The sequence below is a fragment of the Pseudophryne corroboree genome, unplaced genomic scaffold (assembly GCF_028390025.1).
Source record: "Pseudophryne corroboree isolate aPseCor3 unplaced genomic scaffold, aPseCor3.hap2 scaffold_121, whole genome shotgun sequence".
Taxonomy (NCBI): domain Eukaryota; kingdom Metazoa; phylum Chordata; class Amphibia; order Anura; family Myobatrachidae; genus Pseudophryne; species Pseudophryne corroboree.
In genome coordinates, this window is record NW_026967835.1 from 1,207,130 (window position 1) to 1,229,737 (window position 22,608).

General features: G+C 40.2%; 6 non-coding genes across 6 annotated transcripts; all 6 read left to right on the forward strand.

Annotated features, from left to right (window-relative positions):
• The first annotated feature begins 13,204 nt into the window (after window positions 1–13,204).
• LOC134992254 (U1 spliceosomal RNA) lies at window positions 13,205–13,368 on the forward strand. The gene has a single exon (XR_010196438.1). It is a non-coding gene; the product is annotated as a U1 spliceosomal RNA (small nuclear RNA).
• A 152-nt stretch (window positions 13,369–13,520) lies between these two features.
• Window positions 13,521–13,683, forward strand: LOC134992398 (U1 spliceosomal RNA). The gene has a single exon (XR_010196571.1). It is a non-coding gene; the product is annotated as a U1 spliceosomal RNA (small nuclear RNA).
• Window positions 13,684–14,338: 655 nt separating this feature from the next.
• On the forward strand, window positions 14,339–14,502 carry LOC134992177 (U1 spliceosomal RNA). Its single transcript, XR_010196365.1, has one exon. It is a non-coding gene; the product is annotated as a U1 spliceosomal RNA (small nuclear RNA).
• A 6,726-nt stretch (window positions 14,503–21,228) lies between these two features.
• On the forward strand, window positions 21,229–21,392 carry LOC134992131 (U1 spliceosomal RNA). The gene has a single exon (XR_010196321.1). It is a non-coding gene; the product is annotated as a U1 spliceosomal RNA (small nuclear RNA).
• A 152-nt stretch (window positions 21,393–21,544) lies between these two features.
• On the forward strand, window positions 21,545–21,707 carry LOC134992500 (U1 spliceosomal RNA). Its single transcript, XR_010196659.1, has one exon. It is a non-coding gene; the product is annotated as a U1 spliceosomal RNA (small nuclear RNA).
• A 671-nt stretch (window positions 21,708–22,378) lies between these two features.
• Window positions 22,379–22,542, forward strand: LOC134992055 (U1 spliceosomal RNA). The gene has a single exon (XR_010196249.1). It is a non-coding gene; the product is annotated as a U1 spliceosomal RNA (small nuclear RNA).
• Window positions 22,543–22,608: the final 66 nt, after the last annotated feature.

Here is a 22,608-nt window from a genome sequence, read left to right on the forward strand (position 1 = left end):
CTCATTTCAATATCTACGGAAATAATACAGGTTGACACCAGGAAACATTAACGCCACTGCATCTTTACTGTTTTCTCATGTGGAAGTCTGTTTAATGTGAAAACAAGGTGATATCTAATTAGCACACAGGTAAGGAATTAAGAAAATCTTTATTTAAGGGTGAAGATGTTTCTCACAAAATCGTTGCCCCAATGCATCATTGAAATTCAAGCTGGAAAGATGATTTTAATATATCACTTGTACATTTTGTATTGCTCTTCTGGTGACAATGTAGTTTGTTTTTGTCAATTACCATTTTAATAATCGGGTAAAGAAAATTAAGTGGATTTTTGAAAGAAAACAATACTGTCAATATACTATTAAAACAAATTAAAATGGTAAAAGTTATTGTACTTTAAGTAAAAATAAAAGAGCAAAAATATCAATCCCAGTTTTGGATTACGTTATTTAACAAAAAAAAATGCATATAGCAGAGGATAGTTTCAATCTGCCTACCTCTGGGTTATGGACCCAGCATGCTTCCATTACAGTACTCTGCTGCACATGTAAGTGCAAAAGATCCTGAAGCAATCACTCATCATGGGAAAGTACCAATGTGTTTCTTCATTGGTTGATGGAAGAAACATCTTACAAAAACTCTCCACATTATTGACTTTTTAAAATGTTTCTAGGAATCGTTCTAGATGAATGCTTATTAGCCTTTGTCAGTATGTACTTTTGCAAAGTGTCGCTGTGGCGCAATCAGTTAGTGTGTAAGGCTATTAACCAAAAGGTTGGTGGTTCAATCCCACCCAGGGACTTAATTGACCTTGTTATCAGATTTTGGTGATCTTTAAGTAGACAAGTCAAAATTTCAAACCCCCTGTTATGGTGTAGGGTACCTGGCCTTCTCTGATGTAGTTAGATTTGATTCAGTGATTTTATAAAAACAGCTAGGAAGCACAATTTAGCAGTGGGTTGCAGAGAAAAAGAAATATGCTGGCAGAAAAATCCAATTGAGTGATTAAACAGCTCTTCATTTTCTGGCTTTATTTTTATGCTAACTAATTTGTTCTCTGAAAAGTGTCCACAAAGCCAAGTATCTGATTAACATATTTGTAGGGATGGTTTTTCATCTATTACTAAATTAAACTTGCTTCATTGGAAAGGCAGCAAGATGCATCCTCATTTCAATATCTACTGAAATAATACAGGTTGACACCAGGAAACATTAACGCCACTGCATCCTTGCTGCTTTCTCATGTGGAAGTCTGTTTAATGTGAAAACAAGGTGATATCTAATTAGCACACAGGTAAGGAATTAAGAAAATCTTTATTTAAGGGTGAAGATGTTTCTCACATAATCGTTGCCCCAATGCATCATTGAAATTCAAGCTGGAAAGATGATTTTAATGTATCACTTGTACATTTTGTATTGCTCTTCTGGTGACAATGTAGTTTGTTTTTGTCAATTACCATTTTAATAATAGGGTAAAGAAAATTAAGTGGATTTTTGAAAGAAAACAATACTGTCAATATACTATTAAAACAAATTAAAATGGTAAAAGTTATTGTACTTTAAGTAAAAATAAAAGCTAAAATATCAATCCCAGTTTTGGATTACTTTAATGAACAAAAATAAATGCATATAGCAAAGGATAGTTTCAATCTGCCTACCTCTGGGTTATGGGCCCAGCATGCTTCCATTGCAGTACTCTGCTGCACATTTAAGTGCAAGAGATCCTGAAGCACTCACTCATCATGCGAAAGTACCAATGTGTTTCTTCATTGGTTGCTGGAAGAAACATCTTACAAAAACTCTCCAGATTATTGACTTTTTAAAGTTTTTCTAGGAAACGTTCTAGATGAATGCTTATTAGTCTTTGTCAGTATGGACTTTTTGCAAAGTGTCTCTGTGGCGCAATCTGTTAGTGTGTTCAGCAATTAATCAAAAGGTTGGTGGTTCAATCCCACCCAGGGACGTAATTGACCTTGTGATCAGATTTTGGTGATATTTAAGTAGACAAGTCAAAATTGCAAACCCTCTCTTATGGTGTAGGGTACCTGGCCTTCTCTGATGTAATCAGAGTTAGATTTGATTAAGTGATTTTATAAAAAAAACAGCTAGGAAGCACAATTTAGCAGTGGGTTGCAGAGAAAAAGAAAAATGCTGGCAGAAAAATCCAATTGAGTGATTAAACAGCTCTTCATTTTCTGGCTTTATTTTTATGATAACAAATTTGTTCTCTGAAAAGTGTCCACAAAGCCAAGTATCTGATTAACATCTTTGTAGGGATGGTTTTTCACCTATTACTAAATTAAACTTGCTTCATTAAAAAGGCAGCAAGATGCATCCTCATTTCAATATCTACAGAAATAATACAGGTTGACACCAGGAAACATTAACACCACTGCATCTTTGCTGTTTTCTCATGTGGAAGTCTGTTTAATGTGAAAACAAGGTGATATCTAATTAGCACACAGGTAAAGAATTAAGAAAATCTTTATTTAAGGGTGAAGATGTTTCTCACAAAATCGTTGCCCCAATGCATCATTGAAATTCAAGCTGGAAAGATGATTTTAATATATCACTTGTACATTTTGTATTGCTCTTCTGGTGACAATGTAGTTTGTTTTTGTCAATTACCATTTTAATAATCGGGTAAAGAAAATTAATTGGATTTTTGAAAGAAAACAATACTGTCAATATACTATTAAAACAAATTAAAATGGTAAAAGTTATTGTACTTTAAGTAAAAATAAAAGCTAAAATATCAATCCCAGTTTTTGATTACTTTAATGAACAAAAAAAATGCATATAGCAAAGGATAGTTTCAATCTGCCTACCTCTGGGTTATGGGCCCAGCATGCTTCCATTGCAGTACTCTGCTGCACATGTAAGTGCAAGAGATCCTGAAGCACTCACTCATCATGCGAAAGTACCAATGTGTTTCTTCGTTGGTTGCTGGAAGAAACATCTTACAAAAACTCTCCAGATTATTGACTTTTTAAAGTTTTTTTAGGAAACGTTCTAGATGAATGCTTATTAGTCTTTGTCAGTATGTACTTTTTGCAAAGTGTCTCTGTGGCGCAATTGGTTAGTGTGTTCAGCTATTAATCAAAAAGTTGGTGGTTCAATCCCACCCAGGGACATAATTGACCTTGTGATCAGATTTTGGTGATATTTAAGTAGACAAGTCAAAATTGCAAACCCCCTCTTATGGTGTAGGGTACCTGGCCTTCTCTGATGTAATCAGAGTTAGATTTGATTAAGTGATTTTATAAAAAAACAGCTAGGAAGCACAATTTAGCAGTGGGTTGCAGAGAAAAAGAAAAATGCTGGCAGAAAAATCCAATTGAGTGATTAAACAGCTCTTCATTTTCTGGCTTTATTTTTATGATAACAAATTTGTTCTCTGAAAAGTGTCCACAAAGCCAAGTATCTGATTAACATTTTTGTAGGGATGGTTTTTCACCTATTACTAAATTAAACTTGCTTCATTGGAAAGGCAGCAAGATGCATCCTCATTTCAATATCTACGGAAATAATACAGGTTGACACCAGGAAACATTAACGCCACTGCATCTTTGCTGTTTTCTCATGTGGAAGTCTGTTTAATGTGAAAACAAGGTGATATCTAATTAGCACACAGGTAAGGAATTAATAAAATCTTTATTTAAGGGTGAAGATGTTTCTCACAAAATCGTTGCCCCAATGCATCATTGAAATTCAAGCTGGAAAGATGATTTTAATATATCACTTGTACATTTTGTATTGCTCTTCTGGTGACAATGTAGTTTGTTTTTGTCAATTACCATTTTAAAAATCGGGTAAAGAAAATTAATTGGATTTTTGAAAGAAAACAATACTGTCAATATACTATTAAAACAAATTAAAATGGTAAAAGTTATTGTACTTTAAGTAAAAATAAAAGAGCAAAAATATCAATCCCAGTTTTGGATTACTTTAATTAACAAAAAAAAAATGCATATAGCAGAGGATAGTTTCAATCTGCCTACCTCTGGGTTATGGACCCAGCATGCTTTCATAACAGTACTCTGCTGCACATGTAAGTGCAAGAGATCCTGAAGCACTCACTCATCATGGGAAAGTACCAATGTGTTTCTTCATTGGTTGATGGAAGAAACATCTTACAAAAACTCTCCAGATTATTGACTATTTAAAGTTTTATAGGAAACGTTCTAGATGAATGCTTATTAGCCTTTGTCAGTATGTACTTTTGCAAAGTGTCGCTGTGGCGCAATCAGTTAGTGTGTACAGCTATTAACCAAAAGGTTGGTGGTTCAATCCCACCCAGGGACATAATGGACCTTGTTATCAGATTTTGTTGATCTTTAAGTAGACAAGTCAAAATTTCGAAAACCCCTGTTATGGTGTAGGGTACCTGGCCTTCTCTGATGTAATCAGAGTTAGATTTGATTCAGTGATTTTATAAAAACAGCTAGGAAGCACAATTTAGCAGTGGGTTGCAGAGAAAAAGAAATATGCTATCAAAAAAATCCAATTGAGTGATTAAACAGCTCTTCATTTTCTGGCTTTATTTTTATGCTAACAAATTTGTTCTCTGAAAAGTGTCCACAAAGCCAAGTCTCTGATTAACACCTTTGTAGGGATGATTTTTCACCTATTACTAAATTAAACTTGCTTCATTGGAAAGGCAGCAAGATGCATCCTCATTTCAATATCTACTGAAATAATACAGGTTGACACCAGGAAACATTAACGCCACTGCATCCTTGCTGCTTTCTCATGTGGAAGTCTGTTTAATGTGAAAACAAGGTGATATCTAATTAGCACACAGGTAAGGAATTAAGAAAATCTTTATTTAAGGGTGAAGATGTTTCTCACAAAATCGTTGCCCCAATGCATCATTGAAATTCAAGCTGGAAAGATGATTTTAATATATCACTTGTACATTTTGTATTGCTCTTCTGGTGACAATGTAGTTTGTTTTTGTCAGTTACCATTTTAATAATCGGGTAAAGAAAATTAATTGGATTTTTGAAAGAAAACAATACTGTCAATATACTATTAAAACAAATTAAAATGGTAAAAGTTATTGTACTTTAAGTAAAAATAAAAGCTAAAATATCAATCCCAGTTTTGGATTACTTTAATGAACAAAAAAAAATGCATATAGCAGAGGATAGTTTCAATCTGCCTACCTCTGGGTTATGGACCCAGCATGCTTCCATTACAGTACTCTGCTGCACATGTAAGTGCAAGAGATCCTGAAGCACTCACTCATCATGGGAAAGTACCAATGTGTTTCTTCATTGGTTGATGGAAGAAACATCTTACAAAAACTCTCCACATTATTGACTTTTTAAAATGTTTCTAGGAATCGTTCTAGATGAATGCTTATTAGCCTTTGTCAGTAAGTACTTTTGCAAAGTGTCGCTGTGGCGCAATCAGTTAGTGTGTAAGGCTATTAACCAAAAGGTTGGTGGTTCAATCCCACCCAGGGACTTAATTGACCTTGTTATCAGATTTTGGTGATCTTTAAGCAGACAAGTCAAAATTTCAAACCCCCTGTTATGGTGTAGGGTACCTGGCCTTCTCTGATGTAATCAGAGTTAGATTTGATTCAGTGATTTTATAAAAACAGCTAGGAAGCACAATTTAGCAGTGGGTTGCAGAGAAAAAGAAATATGCTGGCAGAAAAATCCAATTGAGTGATTAAACAGCTCTTCATTTTCTGGCTTTATTTTTATGCTAACTAATTTGTTCTCTGAAAAGTGTCCACAAAGCCAAGTATCTGATTAACATATTTGTAGGGATGGTTTTTCACCTATTACTAAATTAAACTTGCTTCATTGGAAAGGCAGCAAGATGCATCCTCATTTCAATATCTACTGAAATAATACAGGTTGACACCAGGAAACATTAACGCCACTGCATCCTTGCTGCTTTCTCATGTGGAAGTCTGTTTAATGTGAAAACAAGGTGATATCTAATTAGCACACAGGTAAGGAATTAAGAAAATCTTTATTTAAGGGTAAAGATGTTTCTCACAAAATCATTGCCCCAATGCATCATTGAAATTCAAGCTGGAAAGATGATTTTAATATATCACTTGTACATTTTGTATTGCTCTTCTGGTGATAATGTAGTTTGTTTTTGTCAATTACCATTTTAATAATAGGGTAAAGAAAATTAAGTGGATTTTTGAAAGAAAACAATACTGTCAATATACTATTAAAACAAATTAAAATGGTAAAAGTTATTGTACTTTAAGTAAAAATAAAAGCTAAAATATCAATCCCAGTTTTGGATTACTTTAATGAACAAAAAAAAAATGCATATAGCAAAGGATAGTTTCAATCTGCCTACCTCTGGGTTATGGGCCCAGCATGCTTCCATTGCAGTACTCTGCTGCACATGTAAGTGCAAGAGATCCTGAAGCACTCACTCATCATGCAAAAGTACCAATGTGTTTCTTCATTGGTTGCTGGAAGAAACATCTTACAAAAACTCTCCAGATTATTGACTTTTTAAAGTTTTTCTAGGAAACGTTCTAGATGAATGCTTATTAGTCTTTGTCAGTATATTCTTTTTGCAAAGTGTCTCTGTGGCGCAATCGGTTAGTGTGTTCAGCTATTAATCAAAAGGTTGGTGGTTCAATCCCACCCAGGGATGTAATTGACCTTGTGATCAGATTTTGGTGATATTTAAGTAGACAAGTCAAAATTGCAAACCCCCTCTTATGGTGTAGGGTACCTGGCCTTCTCTGATGTAATCAGAGTTAGATTTGATTAAGTGATTTTATAAAAAAACAGCTAGGAAGCACAATTTAGCAGTGGGTTGCAGAGAAAAAGAAAAATGCTGGCAGAAAAATACAATTGAGTGATTAAACAGCTCTTCATTTTCTGGCTTTATTTTTATGATAACAAATTTGTTCTCTGAAAAGTGTCCACAAAGCCAAGTATCTGATTAACATATTTGTAGGGATGGTTTTTCACCTATTACTAAATTAAACTTGCTTCATTGGAAAGGCAGCAAGATGCATCCTCATTTCAATATCTACTGAAATAATACAGGTTGACACCAGGAAACATTAACGCCACTGCATCCTTGCTGCTTTCTCATGTGGAAGTCTGTTTAATGTGAAAACAAGGTGATATCTAATTAGCACACAGGTAAGGAATTAAGAAAATCTTTATTTAAGGGTAAAGATGTTTCTCACAAAATCATTGCCCCAATGAATCATTGAAATTCAAGCTGGAAAGATGATTTTAATATATCACTTGTACATTTTGTATTGCTCTTCTGGTGACAATGTAGTTTGTTTTTGTCAATTACCATTTTAATAATAGGGTAAAGAAAATTAAGTGGATTTTTGAAAGAAAACAATACTGTCAATATACTATTAAAACAAATTAAAATGGTAAAAGTTATTGTACTTTAAGTAAAAATAAAAGCTAAAATATCAATCCCAGTTTTGGATTACTTTAATGAACAAAAAAAAAAATGCATATAGCAAAGGATAGTTTCAATCTGCCTACCTCTGGGTTATGGGCCCAGCATGCTTCCATTGCAGTACTCTGCTGCACATGTAAGTGCAAGAGATCCTGAAGCACTCACTCATCATGCGAAAGTACCAATGTGTTTCTTCATTGGTTGCTGGAAGAAACATCTTACAAAAACTCTCCAGATTATTGACTTTTTAAAGTTTTTCTAGGAAACGTTCTAGATGAATGCTTATTAGTCTTTGTCAGTATATTCTTTTTGCAAAGTGTCTCTGTGGCGCAATCGGTTAGTGTGTTCAGCTATTAATCAAAAGGTTGGTGGTTCAATCCCACCCAGGGACGTAATTGACCTTGTGATTAGATTTTGGTGATATTTAAGTAGACAAGTCAAAATTACAAACCCCCTCTTATGGTGTAGGGTACCTGGCCTTCTCTGATGTAATCAGAGTTAGATTTGATTAAGTGATTTTATAAAAAAACAGCTAGGAAGCACAATTTAGCAGTGGGTTGCAGAGAAAAAGAAAAATGCTGGCAGAAAAATACAATTGAGTGATTAAACAGCTCTTCATTTTCTGGCTTTATTTTTATGATAACAAATTTGTTCTCTGAAAAGTGTCCACAAAGCCAAGTATCTGATTAACATCTTTGTAGGGATGGTTTTTCACCTATTACTAAATTAAACTTGCTTCATTGGAAAGGCAGCAAGATGCATCCTCATTTCAATATCTACGGAAATAATACAGGTTGACACCATGAAACATTAACGCCACTGCATCTTTGCTGTTTTCTCATGTGGAAGTCTGTTTAATGTGAAAACAAGGTGATATCTAATTAGCACACAGGTAAGGAATTAAGAAAATCTTTATTTAAGGGTGAAGATGTTTCTCACAAAATCGTTGCCCCAATGCATCATTGAAATCCAAGCTGGAAAGATGATTTTAATATATCACTTGTACATTTTGTATTGCTCTTCTGGTGACAATGTAGTTTGTTTTTGTCAATTACCATTTTAATAATCGGGTAAAGAAAATTAAGTGGATTTTTGAAAGAAAACAATACTGTCAATATACTATAAAAACAAATTAAAATGGTAAAAGTTATTGTACTTTAAGTAAAAATAAAAGAGCAAAAATATCAATCCCAGTTTTGGTTTACTTTAATTAACAAAAAAAAATGCATATAGCAGAGGATAGTTTCAATCTGCCTACCTCTGGGTTATGGACCCAGCGAGCTTCCATTACAGTACTCTGCTGCACATGTAATTGCAAGAGATCCTGAAGCACTCACTCATCATGGGAAAGTACCAATGTGTTTCTTCATTGGTTGATGGAAGAAACATCTTACAAAAACTCTCCAGATTATTGACTATTTAAAGTTTTTCTAGGAAACGTTCTAGATGAATGCTTATTAGCCTTTGTCAGTATGTACTTTTGCAAAGTGTCGCTGTGGCGCAATCAGTTAGTGTGTACGGCTATTAACCAAAAGGTTGGTGGTTCAATCCCACCCAGGGACGTAATTGACCTTGTTATCAGATTTTGGTGATCTTTAAGTAGACAAGTCAAAATTTCAAAAACCCCTGTTATGGTGTAGGGTACCTGGCCTTCTCTGATGTAATCAGAGTTAGATTTGATTCAGTGATTTTATAAAAACAGCTAGGAAGCACAATTTAGCAGTGGTTTGCAGAGAAAAAGAAATATGCTGGCAAAAAAATCCAATTGAGTGATTAAACAGCTCTTCATTTTCTGGCTTTATTTTTATGCTAACAAATTTGTTCTCTGAAAAGTGTCCACAAAGCCAAGTATCTGATTAACATCTTTGTAGGGATGGTTTTTCACCTATTACTAAATTAAACTTGCTTCATTGGAAAGGCAGCAAGATGCATCCTCATTTCAATATCTACTGAAATAATACAGGTTGACACCAGGAAACATTAACGCCACTGCATCCTTGCTGCTTTCTCATGTGGAAGTCTGTTTAATGTGAAAACAAGGTGATATCTAATTAGCACACAGGTAAGGAATTAAGAAAATCTTTATTTAAGGGTGAAGATGTTTCTCACAAAATCGTTGCCCCAATGCATCATTGAAATTCAAGCTGGAAAGATGATTTTAATATATCACTTGTACATTTTGTATTGCTCTTCTGGTGACAATGTAGTTTGTTTTTGTCAATTACCATTTTAATAATAGGGTAAAGAAAATTAAGTGGATTTTTGAAAGAAAACAATACTGTCAATATACTATTAAAACAAATTAAAATGGTAAAAGTTATTGTACTTTAAGTAAAAATAAAAGAGCAAAAATATCAATCCCAGTTTTGGATTACTTTAATTAACAAAAAAAAATGCATATAGCAGAGGATAGTTTCAATCTGCCTACCTCTGGGTTATGGGCCCAGCATGCTTCCATGGCAGTACTCTGCTGCACATGTAAGTGCAAGAGATCCTGAAGCACTCACTCATCATGGGAAAGTACCAATGCGTTTCTTCATTGGTTGATGGAAGAAACATCTTACAAAATCTCTCCAGATTATTGACTTTTTAAAGTTTTCTAGGAAACGTTCTAGATGAATGCTTATTAGCCTTTGTCAGTATGTACTTTTGCAAAGTGTCTCTGTGGTGCAATCGGTTAGTGTGTTTGGTTATTAACCAAAGGGTTGGTGGTTCAATCCCACCCAGGGATGTTATTGACCTTGTCATCAGATTTTGGTGATCTTTAAGTAGACAAGTCAAAATTTCAAACCCCCTCTTATGGTGTAGGGTACCTGGCCTACTCTGATGTAATCAGAGTTAGATTTGATTAAGTGATTTTATCAAAAAACAGCTAGGAAGCACAATTTAGCAGTGGGTTGCAGAGAAAATGAAATATGCTGGCAGAAAAATCCAATTGAGTGATTAAACAGCTCTTCATTTTCTGGCTTTATTTTTATGCTAACAAATTTGTTCTCTGAAAAGTGTCCACAAAGCCAAGTATCGGATTAACATCTTTGTAGGGATGGTTTTTCACCTATTACTAAATTAAACTTGCTTCATTGGAAAGGCAGCAAGATGCATCCTCATTTCAATATCTACTGAAATAATACAGGTTGACACCAGGAAACATTAACGCCACTGCATCCTTGCTGCTTTCTCATGTGGAAGTCTGTTTAATGTGAAAACAAGGTGATATCTAATTAGCACACAGGTAAGGAATTAAGAAAATCTTTATTTAAGGGTGAAGATGTTTCTCACAAAATCGTTGCCCCAATGCATCATTGAAATTCAAGCTGGAAAGATGATTTTAATATATCACTTGTACATTTTGTATTGCTCTTCTGGTGACAATGTAGTTTGTTTTTGTCAATTACCATTTTAATAATAGGGTAAAGAAAATTAAGTGGATTTTTGAAAGAAAACAATACTGTCAATATACTATTAAAACAAATTAAAATGGTAAAAGTTATTGTACTTTAAGTAAAAATAAAAGAGCAAAAATATCAATCCCAGTTTTGGATTACTTTAATTAACAAAAAAAAATGCATATAGCAGAGGATAGTTTCAATCTGCCTACCTCTGGGTTATGGGCCCAGCATGCTTCCATGGCAGTACTCTGCTGCACATGTAAGTGCAAGAGATCCTGAAGCACTCACTCATCATGGGAAAGTACCAATGCGTTTCTTCATTGGTTGATGGAAGAAACATCTTACAAAATCTCTCCAGATTATTGACTTTTTAAAGTTTTCTAGGAAACGTTCTAGATGAATGCTTATTAGCCTTTGTCAGTATGTACTTTTGCAAAGTGTCTCTGTGGTGCAATCGGTTAGTGTGTTTGGTTATTAACCAAAGGGTTGGTGGTTCAATCCCACCCAGGGATGTTATTGACCTTGTCATCAGATTTTGGTGATCTTTAAGTAGACAAGTCAAAATTTCAAACCCCCTCTTATGGTGTAGGGTACCTGGCCTACTCTGATGTAATCAGAGTTAGATTTGATTAAGTGATTTTATCAAAAAACAGCTAGGAAGCACAATTTAGCAGTGGGTTGCAGAGAAAATGAAATATGCTGGCAGAAAAATCCAATTGAGTGATTAAACAGCTCTTCATTTTCTGGCTTTATTTTTATGCTAACAAATTTGTTCTCTGAAAAGTGTCCACAAAGCCAAGTATCGGATTAACATCTTTGTAGGGATGGTTTTTCACCTATTACTAAATTAAACTTGCTTCATTGGAAAGGCAGCAAGATGCATCCTCATTTCAATATCTACTGAAATAATACAGGTTGACACCAGGAAACATTAACGCCACTGCATCCTTGCTGCTTTCTCATGTGGAAGTCTGTTTAATGTGAAAACAAGGTGATATCTAATTAGCACACAGGTAAGGAATTAAGAAAATCTTTATTTAAGGGTGAAGATGTTTCTCACAAAATCGTTGCCCCAATGCATCATTGAAATTCAAGCTGGAAAGATGATTTTAATATATCACTTGTACATTTTGTATTGCTCTTCTGGTGACAATGTAGTTTGTTTTTGTCAATTACCATTTTAATAATCGGGTAAAGAAAATTAAGTGGATTTTTGAAAGAAAACAATACTGTCAATATACTATTAAAACATATTAAAATGGTAAAAGTTATTGTACTTTAAGTAAAAATAAAAGAGAAAAAATATCAATCCCTGTTTTGGATTACTTTAATTAACAAAAAAAAAAATGCATATAGCAGAGGATAGTTTCAATCTGCCTACCTCTGGGTTATGGACCCAGCATGCTTCCATTACAGTACTCTGCTGCACATGTAAGTGCAAGAGATCCTGAAGCACTCACTCATCATGGGAAAGTACCAATGTGTTTCTTCATTGGTTGATGGAAGAAACATCATACAAAAACTCTCCACATTATTGACTTTTTAAAATGTTTCTAGGAATCGTTCTAGATTAATGCTTATTAGCCTTTGTCAGTATGTACTTTTGCAAAGTGTCTCTGTGGCGCAATTGGTTAGTGTGATTGGTTATTAACCAAAGGGTTGGTGGTTCAATCCCACCCAGGGATGTAATTGACCTTGTTATCAGATTTTGGTGATCTTTAAGTAGACAAGTCAAAATTTCAAAAACCCCTGTTATGGTGTAGGGTACCTGGCCTTCTCTGATGTAATCAGAGTTAGATTTGATTCAGTGATTTTATAAAAACAGCTAGGAAGCACAATTTAGCAGTGGTTTGCAGAGAAAAAGAAATATGCTGGCAAAAAAATCCAATTGAGTGATTAAACAGCTCTTCATTTTCTGGCTTTATTTTTATGCTAACAAATTTGTTCTCTGAAAAGTGTCCACAAAGCCAAGTATCTGATTAACATCTTTGTAGGGATGGTTTTTCACCTATTACTAAATTAAACTTGCTTCATTGGAAAGGCAGCAAGATGCATCCTCATTTCAATATCTACTGAAATAATACAGGTTGACACCAGGAAACATTAACGCCACTGCATCCTTGCCGATGATAACCTCAAGTTGGGTCATTCGGTGCTGCAGAGTCGTACGCACTCTTCCACCCGTTCAAGAGCTTTGGTATAACCCCATGGTTCTTAATGTGACCCCAGCATCCTCTAGGTCGTATGAGAAAATAGGATTTTAATACCTACCGGTAAATCCTTTTCTCTTAGTCTGTAGAGGATGCTGGAGTTCCCTTGTGCTGCCTCAGTTGAATCTCCTTTACTTGACAGAGATGTGCCTGAGCAGCGGCCCTCCCCAGCCCTATCCCAAATCATACTTATTTTGCATAGGAGATACCATGGTCATGAAGATTATTCTCCCAGGGTGAGGTTCATTCATTGCATTCTGGGTATGCTGACCCCTGTGATTTCCCCAAATGTGGGTAACTCGACTGCATTATTTGTGGTAGTGGGGGACTGTGTTTGTGTTTTCCTCTGGTCAGCTCTGGTAAAAGTCAGATTTCTTTGTTTCAGATCTTCCTCTAGCCTTGTTCTTCTTTCGAGAGTTCCCTTGTGCTGCCTCAGTTGGATCTCCTTCACTTGACAGGGGGGTGCCCGAGCAGCGACCCTCCCCAGCTCAAGCCCAACTCCTACTTACCTGCCAGGTGAGATACTATGATCATGAAGGTGCTTCTCCCAGGGCAAGGCTCACCCATTGCACTCTGGGTGTGCTGCCCCTGCGATTTCCCCAAATGTGGGAAACTTGACTGCATAATTTGTGTTTCCCCTGGTCGGCTCTCGTATAATTCAGATCTCTTTGTCTCAGGTCTCTCTCCAGCCTAGTTTGCTGTCTGTTTCCACTTCTTTTTTCTTGAGCCCCTCCCTTTTATACCCTTGTGCACTATCCTGACTTCTCCTCCTGTCTGCTTACTTTGTGCCTTCCAATGCACAATGCAAACTACACACCCTTTTACTTGCCTTACAGAGCAGCTCTGGAGCTGTTACAGTGCCAAGCTGCTGTAAGAAATCAGCTTGAATGCTTCAGGGGCTGGGGCATTGTCAACATGAGCCCCACACCGAAGGAGGGTGGGGGTGTTTAATGCGAACTAAGGGTCATCCAAGCGCCGCAAAAGGCCGCCATGCCCTGCATACCCCTTTTCTCTTTTCATATGCAGATGAGGGTTCCAGCCAACTTTGGCCCACTGCTTGGATGACATCACCGTATGCAAATCCATCTTCTGCAGAACTTCCCCCAGGAATGCTTGTACTAGTTGTTGCATTTGGTTTGTTGTTTGGGGGTGCTTCAGTATTAGGCAGCCTTCTGCCCTCCCATGTTCATCTGAAAATATGTGTTCTCCCTGCAGTTGTTGTCTCCAGATGAGAGTTCCCTTGTGCTGCCTCAGTTGAATCTCCTTTACTTGACAGAGATGTGCCTGAGCAGCGGCCCTCCCCAGCCCTATCCCAAATCATACTTATTTTGCATAGGCGATACCATGGTCATGAAGATTGTTCTCCCAGGGTGAGGTTCATTCATTGCATTCTGGGTATGCTGACCCCTGTGATTTCCCCAAATGTGGGAAACTCGACTGCATTATTTGTGGTAGTGGGGGACTGTGTTTGTGCTTTCCTCTGGTCAGCTCTGGTAAAAGTCAGATTTCTTTGTCTCAGATCTTCCTCTAGCCTTGTTCTTCTTTCGAGAGTTCCCTTGTGCTGCCTCAGTTGGATCTCCTTCACTTGACAGGGGGTGCCCGAGCAGCAATCCTCCACAGCTCTGGCCCAACTCCTACTTACCTGCCAGGAGAGATACTATGATCTTCACTGTTAGGGCAATCAGGATGTGGAATTCCCTGCCAGGGAAGGTGGTAATGGCGGACTCTGTAATTGGATTTAAAAAAGGAATGGATACATTTCTGAATGAAAAAGCTATCCAAGGTTATAATACTTAAAATATCAACATGGTTAATCCGGGGGTAACATGAGTTGTAGTAGCTAACTAGTCATAAAACATTATTCAGCAAGTATGTAGAATCATCACAACTTAAAACAGGTTGAACACGATGGGCAATTTGCCTCTATTCAACCTCAAAAACTATGTTACTATATGTTACTATATTACTATGTTACTGTAGTATACAGAACACCACAATGCAATGAGCAGTGATAGTGAGCACTGATGAGGATACTAGAACTGACACTGAGCAGCAAGATGCAGCACTGGACTATTAGTAATGTACTGTAGTATGCTGAGCACAACAATGCAGCACAAGACAATGAGCAGTGATACTGAGCACTGATGAGGATACTACTGAGAACTGACACTGAGCAGGAGAGACACACTACTAGTATTACTGAGCAGCAATAAGTATCCACTGATACTGAGCACTGATATTGAGATTTCCACTGAGAGAACATAGCCACGTCCTCTCCGCTCTCTCTTCAATGCACGAGTAAAAATGGCGGCAACGCGCAGCTCTTTATATGGAATCCGAATCTCGCGAGAATCCGACAGCGGGATGATGACATTTTCCCTTGTTCAGGTTTTCCGAGTCAGGCGGGAACAACCGAGCCTGCCTCGTACCAGTGTAAACCACGTGGAGTTCGTGGGGAATTCGGTTCTCGGAGAACCGAACCCGCTCCTCTCTACCTTATACCCATCAATTTTTTTTATTTTCAATCTAAGCCCCTGCAGTTTTCTGTAAGCATCTGCTTTGCTATGATGATCAACAAGTCACAAGGGCAAACACTCAGGGCTTGAGGCGTAGATCTTAGGACCAGCTGCTACAAGCATGGCAGAGGTGTCACTATCACTGGTGACACCCAGAGAGGTGGCGAGGGAGATTGTAATGCAGTGCGCGCAGATAAGCAGCGCAATGGTAAAAAGGAGGCATGGTTTCATAGGTAGGGGCGTGGCCTGGTGGCCTGAATCTACATTTTGTTGCTCCGGGTGTCCCGGGGGTTGGGGGCTGCACCGGGGACTAGTGTGTGAGCGGTGCTGGCTCCTGCACAGTGACATGGCATGGCCACTAGAGATGTGCACCGGAAATTTTTCGGGTTTTGTGTTTTGGTTTTGGGTTCGGTTCCGCGGCCGTGTTTTGGGTTCGAACGCGTTTTGGCTAAACCTCACCGAATTTTTTTTGTCGGATTCGGGTGTGTTTTGGATTCGGGTGTTTTTTTCAAAAAACCCTAAAAAACAGCTTAAATCATAGAATTTGGGAGTCATTTTGATCCCAAAGTATTATTAACCTCAATAACCATAATTTCCACTCATTTTCAGTCTATTCTTAACACCTCACACCTCACAATATTATTTTTAGTCCTAAAATTTGCACCGAGGTCGCTGGATGACTAAGCTCAGTGACCCAAGTGGCCGACACAAACACCTGGCCCATCTAGGAGTGGCACTGCAGTGTCACGCATGATGGCCCTTCCAAAAAACACTCCCCAAACAGCACATGACGCAAAGAAAAAAAGAGGCGCAATGAGGTAGCTGTGTGACTAAGCTCAGCGACCCAAGTGGCCGACACAAACACCTGGCCCATCTAGGAGTGGCACTGCAGTGTCACGCAGGATGGCCCTTCCAAAAAACACTCCCCAAACAGCACATGACGCAAAGAAAAAAAGAGGCGCAATGAGGTAGCTGTGTGACTAAGCTCAGCGACCCAAGTGGACGACACAAACACCTGGCCCATCTAGGAGTGTCACTGCAGTGTCACGCAGGATGGCCCTTCCAAAAAACACTCCCCAAACAGCACATGACGCAAAGAAAAAAAGAGGCGCAATGAGGTAGCTGTGTGACTAAGCTCAGCGACCCAAGTGGCCGACACAAACACCTGGCCCATCTAGGAGTGGCACTGCAGTGTCACGCAGGATGGCCCTTCCAAAAAACACTCCCCAAACAGCACATGACGCAAAGAAAAATAAAAGAAAAAAGAGGTGCAAGGTGGAATTGCCTTGGGCCCTCCCACCCACCCTTATGTTGTATAAACAGGACATGCACACTTTAACCAACCCATCATTTTAGTGACAGGGTCTGCCACACGACTGTGACTGAAATGACGGGTTGGTTTGGACCCCCACCAAAAAAGAAGCAATTAATCTCTCCTTGCACAAACTGGCTCTATAGATGTCCACCTCATCATCCTCCGATTCATCACCGTGTACATCCCCCTCCTCACAGATTATCAATTCGTCCCCACTGGAATCCACCATCTCAGCTCCCTGTATACTTTGTGGAGGCAATTGCTGCTGGTCAATGTCTCCACGGAGAAATTGATTATAATTCATTTTAATGAACATCATCTTCTCCACATTTTCTGGAAGTAACCTCGTACGCCGATTGCTGACAAGGTGAGCGGCGGCACTAAACACTCTTTCGGAGTACACACTTGTGGGAGGGCAACTTAGGTAGAATAAAGCCAGTTTGTGCAAGGGCCTCCAAATTGCCTCTTTTTCCTGCCAGTATACGTACGGACTGTCTGACGTGCCTACTTGGATGCGGTCACTCATATAATCCTCCACCATTCTTTCAATGGTGAGAGAATCATATGCAGTGACAGTAGACGACATGTCCGTAATCGTTGGCAGGTCCTTCAGTCCGGACCAGATGTCAGCATCAGCAGTCGCTCCAGACTGCCCTGCATCACCGCCAGCGGGTGGGCTCGGAATTCTGAGCCTTTTCCTCGCACCCCCAATTGCGGGAGAATGTGAAGGAGGAGCTGTTGACCGATCAAGTTCCGCTTGACTTGATAATTTTCTCACCAGCAGGTCTTTGAACCCCTGCAGACTTGTGTCTGCCGGAAAGAGAGATACAACGTAGGTTTTAAATCTAGGATCGAGCACGGTGGCCAAAATGTAGTGCTCTGATTTCAACAGATTGACCACCCGTGAATCCTGGTTAAGCGAATGAAGGGCTCCATCCACAAGTCCCACATGCCTAGCGGAATCGCTCTGTCTTAGCTCCTCCTTCAATGTCTCCAGCTTCTTCTGCAAAAGCCTGATGATGGGAATGACCTGACTCAGGCTGGCAGTGTCTGAACTGACTTCACGTGTGGCAAGTTCAAAAGGTTGCAGAACCTTGCACAACGTTGAAATCATTCTCCACTGCGCTTGAGACAGGTGCATTCCACCTCCTATATCGTGGTCAGATGTATAGGCTTGAATGGCCTTTTGCTGCTCCTCCATCCTCTGAAGCATATAGAGGGTTGAATTCCACCTCGTTACCACTTCTTGCTTCAGATGATGGCAGGGCAGGTTCAGGCGTTTTTGGTGTTGCTCCAGTCTTCTGTACGTGGTGCCTGTACGCCGAAAGTGTCCCGCAATTCTTGTGGCCACCGACAGCATCTCTTGCACGCCCCTGTCGTTTTTTAAATAATTCTGCACCACCAAATTCAAGGTATGTGCAAAACATGGGACGTGGTGGAATTTGCCCAGATATAATGCACGCACAATATTGCTGGCGTTGTCCGATGCCACAAATCCACAGGAGAGTCCAATTGGGGTAAGCCATTCTGTGATGATCTTCCTTAGTTGCCGTAAGAGGTTTTCAGCTGTGTGCGTATTCTGGAAAGCGGTGATACAAAGCGTAGCCTGCCTAGGAAAGAGTTGGCGTTTGCGAGATGCTGCTACTGGTGCCGCCGCTGCTGTTCTTGCGGCGGGAGTCAATACATCTACCCAGTGGGCTGTCACAGTCATATAGTCCTGAGTCTGCCCTGCTCCACTTGTCCACATGTCCGTGGTTAAGTGGACATTGGGTACAACTGCATTTTTTAGGACACTGGTGAGTCTTTTTCTGAGGTCTGTGTACATTTTCGGTATCGCCTGCCTAGAGAAATGGAACCTAGATGGTATTTGGTACCGGGGACACAGTACCTCAATCAAGTCTATAGTTGGCTCTGAAGTAATGATGGATACCGGAACCACGTTTCTCACTGCCCAGGATGCCAAGGCCTCAGTTATCTGCTTTGCAGCAGGATGACTGCTGTGATATTTCATCTTCCTTGCAAAAGACTGTTGGACAGTCAATTGCTTGGTGGAAGTAGTAAAAGTGGTCTTACGACTTCCCCTCTGGGATGACCATCGACTCCCAGCAGCAACAACAGCAGCGCCAGCAGCAGTAGGCGTTACACTCAAGGATGCATCGGAGGAATCCCAGGCAGGAGAGAACTCGTCAGAATTGTCAGTGACATGGCCTGCAGGACTATTGGCATTCCTGGGGAAGGAGGAAATTGACACTGAGGGAGTTGGTGGGGTGGTTTGCGTGAGCTTGGTTACAAGAGGAAGGGATTTACTGGTCAGTGGACTGCTTCCGCTGTCGCCCAAAGTTTTTGAACTTGTCACTGACTTATGATGAATGCGCTGCAGGTGACGTATAAGGGAGGATGTTCCGAGGTGGTTAACGTCCTTACCCCTACTTATTACAGCTTGACAAAGGCAACACACGGCTTGACACCTGTTGTCCGCATTTCTGTTGAAATACTTCCACACCGAAGAGCTGATTTTTTTGGTATTTTCACCAGGCATGTCAATGGCCATATTCCTCCCACGGACAACAGGTGTCTCGCCGGGTGCCTGACTTAAACAAACCACCTCACCATCAGAATCCTCCTTGTCAATTTCCTCCCCAGCGCCAGCAACACCCATATCCTCCTCATCCTGGTGTACTTCAACACTGACATCTTCAATCTGACTATCAGGAACTGGACTGCGGGTGCTCCTTCCAGCACTTGCAGGGGGCGTGCAAATGGTGGAAGGTGCATGCTCTTCACGTCCAGTGTTGGGAAGGTCAGGCATCGCAACCGACACAATTGGACTCTCCTTGTGGATTTGTGATTTTGAAGAACGCACAGTTCTTTGCTGTGCTTTTGCCAGCTTAAGTCTTTTCATTTTTCTAGCGAGAGGCTGAGTGCTTCCATCCTCATGTGAAGCTGAACCACTAGCCATGAACATAGGCCAGGGCCTCAGCCGTTCCTTGCCACTCCGTGTGGTAAATGGCATATTGGCAAGTTTACGCTTCTCCTCCGACGATTTTTATTTAGATTTTTGAGTCCTTTTTTTACTGATCTTTTGTGTTTTGGATTTTACATGCTCTGTACTATGACATTGGGCATCGGCCTTGGCAGACGACGTTGATGGAATTTCATCGTCTCGGCCATGACTAGTGGCAGCAGCTTCAGCACGAGGTGGAAGTGGATCTTGATCTTTCCCTATTTTTGGAACCTCAACATTTTTGTTCTCCATATTTTAATAGGCACAACTAAAAGGCACCTCAGGTAAACAATGGAGATGGATGGATACTAGTATACTTATGGATGACGAGTGACTGACGACACAGAGGTAGCTACAGCCGTGGACTACCGTACTGCGTCTGCTAGTATAGAGATGATAATTAATGATATAAAAAAAAAATATATATAACTACTGTAGGTATATATAATATAATGACGGACCTGGTGGACACTGTCAGCAGACTGCTAAACTACTAGTATGAAGAAGATAGAAAAAAACTTCCACCACAGGTAGGTAGGTATACAATTATGGACGAGCACTGACGACACAGAGATAGCCACAGCCGTGGACTACCGTACTGCGTCTGCTAGTATAGAGATGATAATTAATGATATAAAAAAAATATATATAACTACTGTAGGTATATATAATATAATGACGGACCTGGTGTAATTCAGATCTCTTTGTCTCAGGTCTCTCTCCAGCCTAGTTTGCTGTCTGTTTCCACTTCTTTTTTCTTGAGCCCCTCCCTTCTACACCCTTGTGCACTATCCTGACTTCTCCTCCTGTCTGCTTACTTTGTGCCTTCCGATGCACAATGCAAACTACAGGTAGTGCTGCAGGGCCCACACCCTTTTACTTGCCTTACAGAGCAGCTCTGGAGCTGTTACAGTGCCAAGCTGCTGAAAGAAATCAGCTTGAATGCTTCAGGGGCTGGGGCATGGCCAACATGAGCCCCACACCGAAGGAGGGTGGGGGTGTTTAATGCGAACTAAGGGTCATCCAAGCGCCGCAAAAGGCCGCCCTGCCCTGCATACCCCTTTTCTCTTTTCATATGCAGATGAGGGTTCCAGCCAACTTTGGCCCACTGCTTGGATGACATCACTGTATGCAAATCCGTCTTCTGCAGACCTTCCCCCTGGAATGCTTGAACTAGTTGTTGCATTTGGTTTGTTGTTTGGGGGTGCTTCAGTATTAGGCAGCCTTCTGCCCTCCCATGTTCATCTGAAAATATGTGTTCTCCCGGCAGTTGTTGTCCCCAGATGAGAGTTCCTTTGTGCTGCCTCAGTTGAATCTCCTTTACTTGACAGAGATGTGCCTGAGCAGCGGCCCTCCCCAGCCCTTTCCCAAATCATACTTATTTTGCATAGGAGATACCATGGTCATAAAGATTGTTCTCCCAGGGTGAGGTTCATTCATTGCATTCTGGGTATGCTGACCCCTGTGATTTCCCCAAATGTGGGAAACTCAACTGCATTATTTGTGGTAGTGGGGGACTGTGTTTGTGTTTTCCTCTGGTCAGCTCTGGTAAAAGTCAGATTTCTTTGTCTCAGATCTTCCTCTAGCCTTGTTCTTCTTTCGAGAGTTCCATTGTGCTGCCTCAGTTTGATCTCCTTCACTTGACAGGGGGGTACCCAAGCAGCGACCCTCCCCAGCTCTAGCCCAACTCCTACATACCTGCCAGGTGAGATACTATGATCATGAAGGTGCTTCTCCCAGGGCAAGGCTCACCCATTGCACTCTGGGTGTGCTGCTCCTGCGATTTCCCCAAATGTGGGAAACTTGACTGCATAATTTGTGTTTCCCCTGGTCGGCTCTCGTATAATTCAGATCTCTTTGTCTCAGGTCTCTCTCCAGCCTAGTTTGCTGTCTGTTTCCACTTCTCTTTTCTTGAGCCGCTGCCTTCTATGCCCTTGTGCACTCTCCTGACTTCTCCTGTCTGCTTACTTTGTGCCTTCCAACGCACAATGCATACTACAGGTAGTGCTGCAGGGCCCACACCCTTTTACTTGCCTTTCAGAGCAGCTCTGGAGCTGTTACAGTGCCCAGCTGCTGCAAGAAATCAGCTTGAATGCTTCAGGGGCTGGGGCATAGCCAACATGAGCCCCACACCGACGGAGGGTGGAGGTGTTTAATGCGAACTAAGGGTCATCCAAGCGCCGCAAAAGGCCGCCATGCCCTGCACACCCCATTTTTATTTTCATATGCAGACGAGGGTTGAAGCCAACTTTGACCCACTGCTTGGATGACATCACCATATGCAAATCCATCTGCTGCAGGCCTTCCCCCAGGAATGCTTGCACTAGTAGTTGCATTTGGTTTGTTGTTTGGGGGTGCTTCAGTATTAGGCAGCCTTCTGCCCTCCCATGTTCATCTGAAAATATGTGTTCTCCCTGCAGTTGTTGTCCCCAGATGAGAGTTCCCTTGTGTTGCCTCAGTTGAATCTCCTTTACTTGACAGAGATGTGCCTGAGCAGCGGCCCTCCCCAGCCCTATCCCAAATCATACTTATTTTGCATAGGAGATACCATGGTCATGAAGATTGTTCTCCCAGGGTGAGGTTCATTCATTGCACTCTGGGTATGCTGACCCCTGTGATTTCCCCAAATGTGGGAAACTCGACTGCATTATTTGTGGTAGTGGGGGACTGTGTTTGTGCTTTCCTCTGGTCAGCTCTGGTAAAAGTCAGATTTCTTTGTCTCAGATCTTCCTCTAGCCTTGTTCTTCTTTCGAG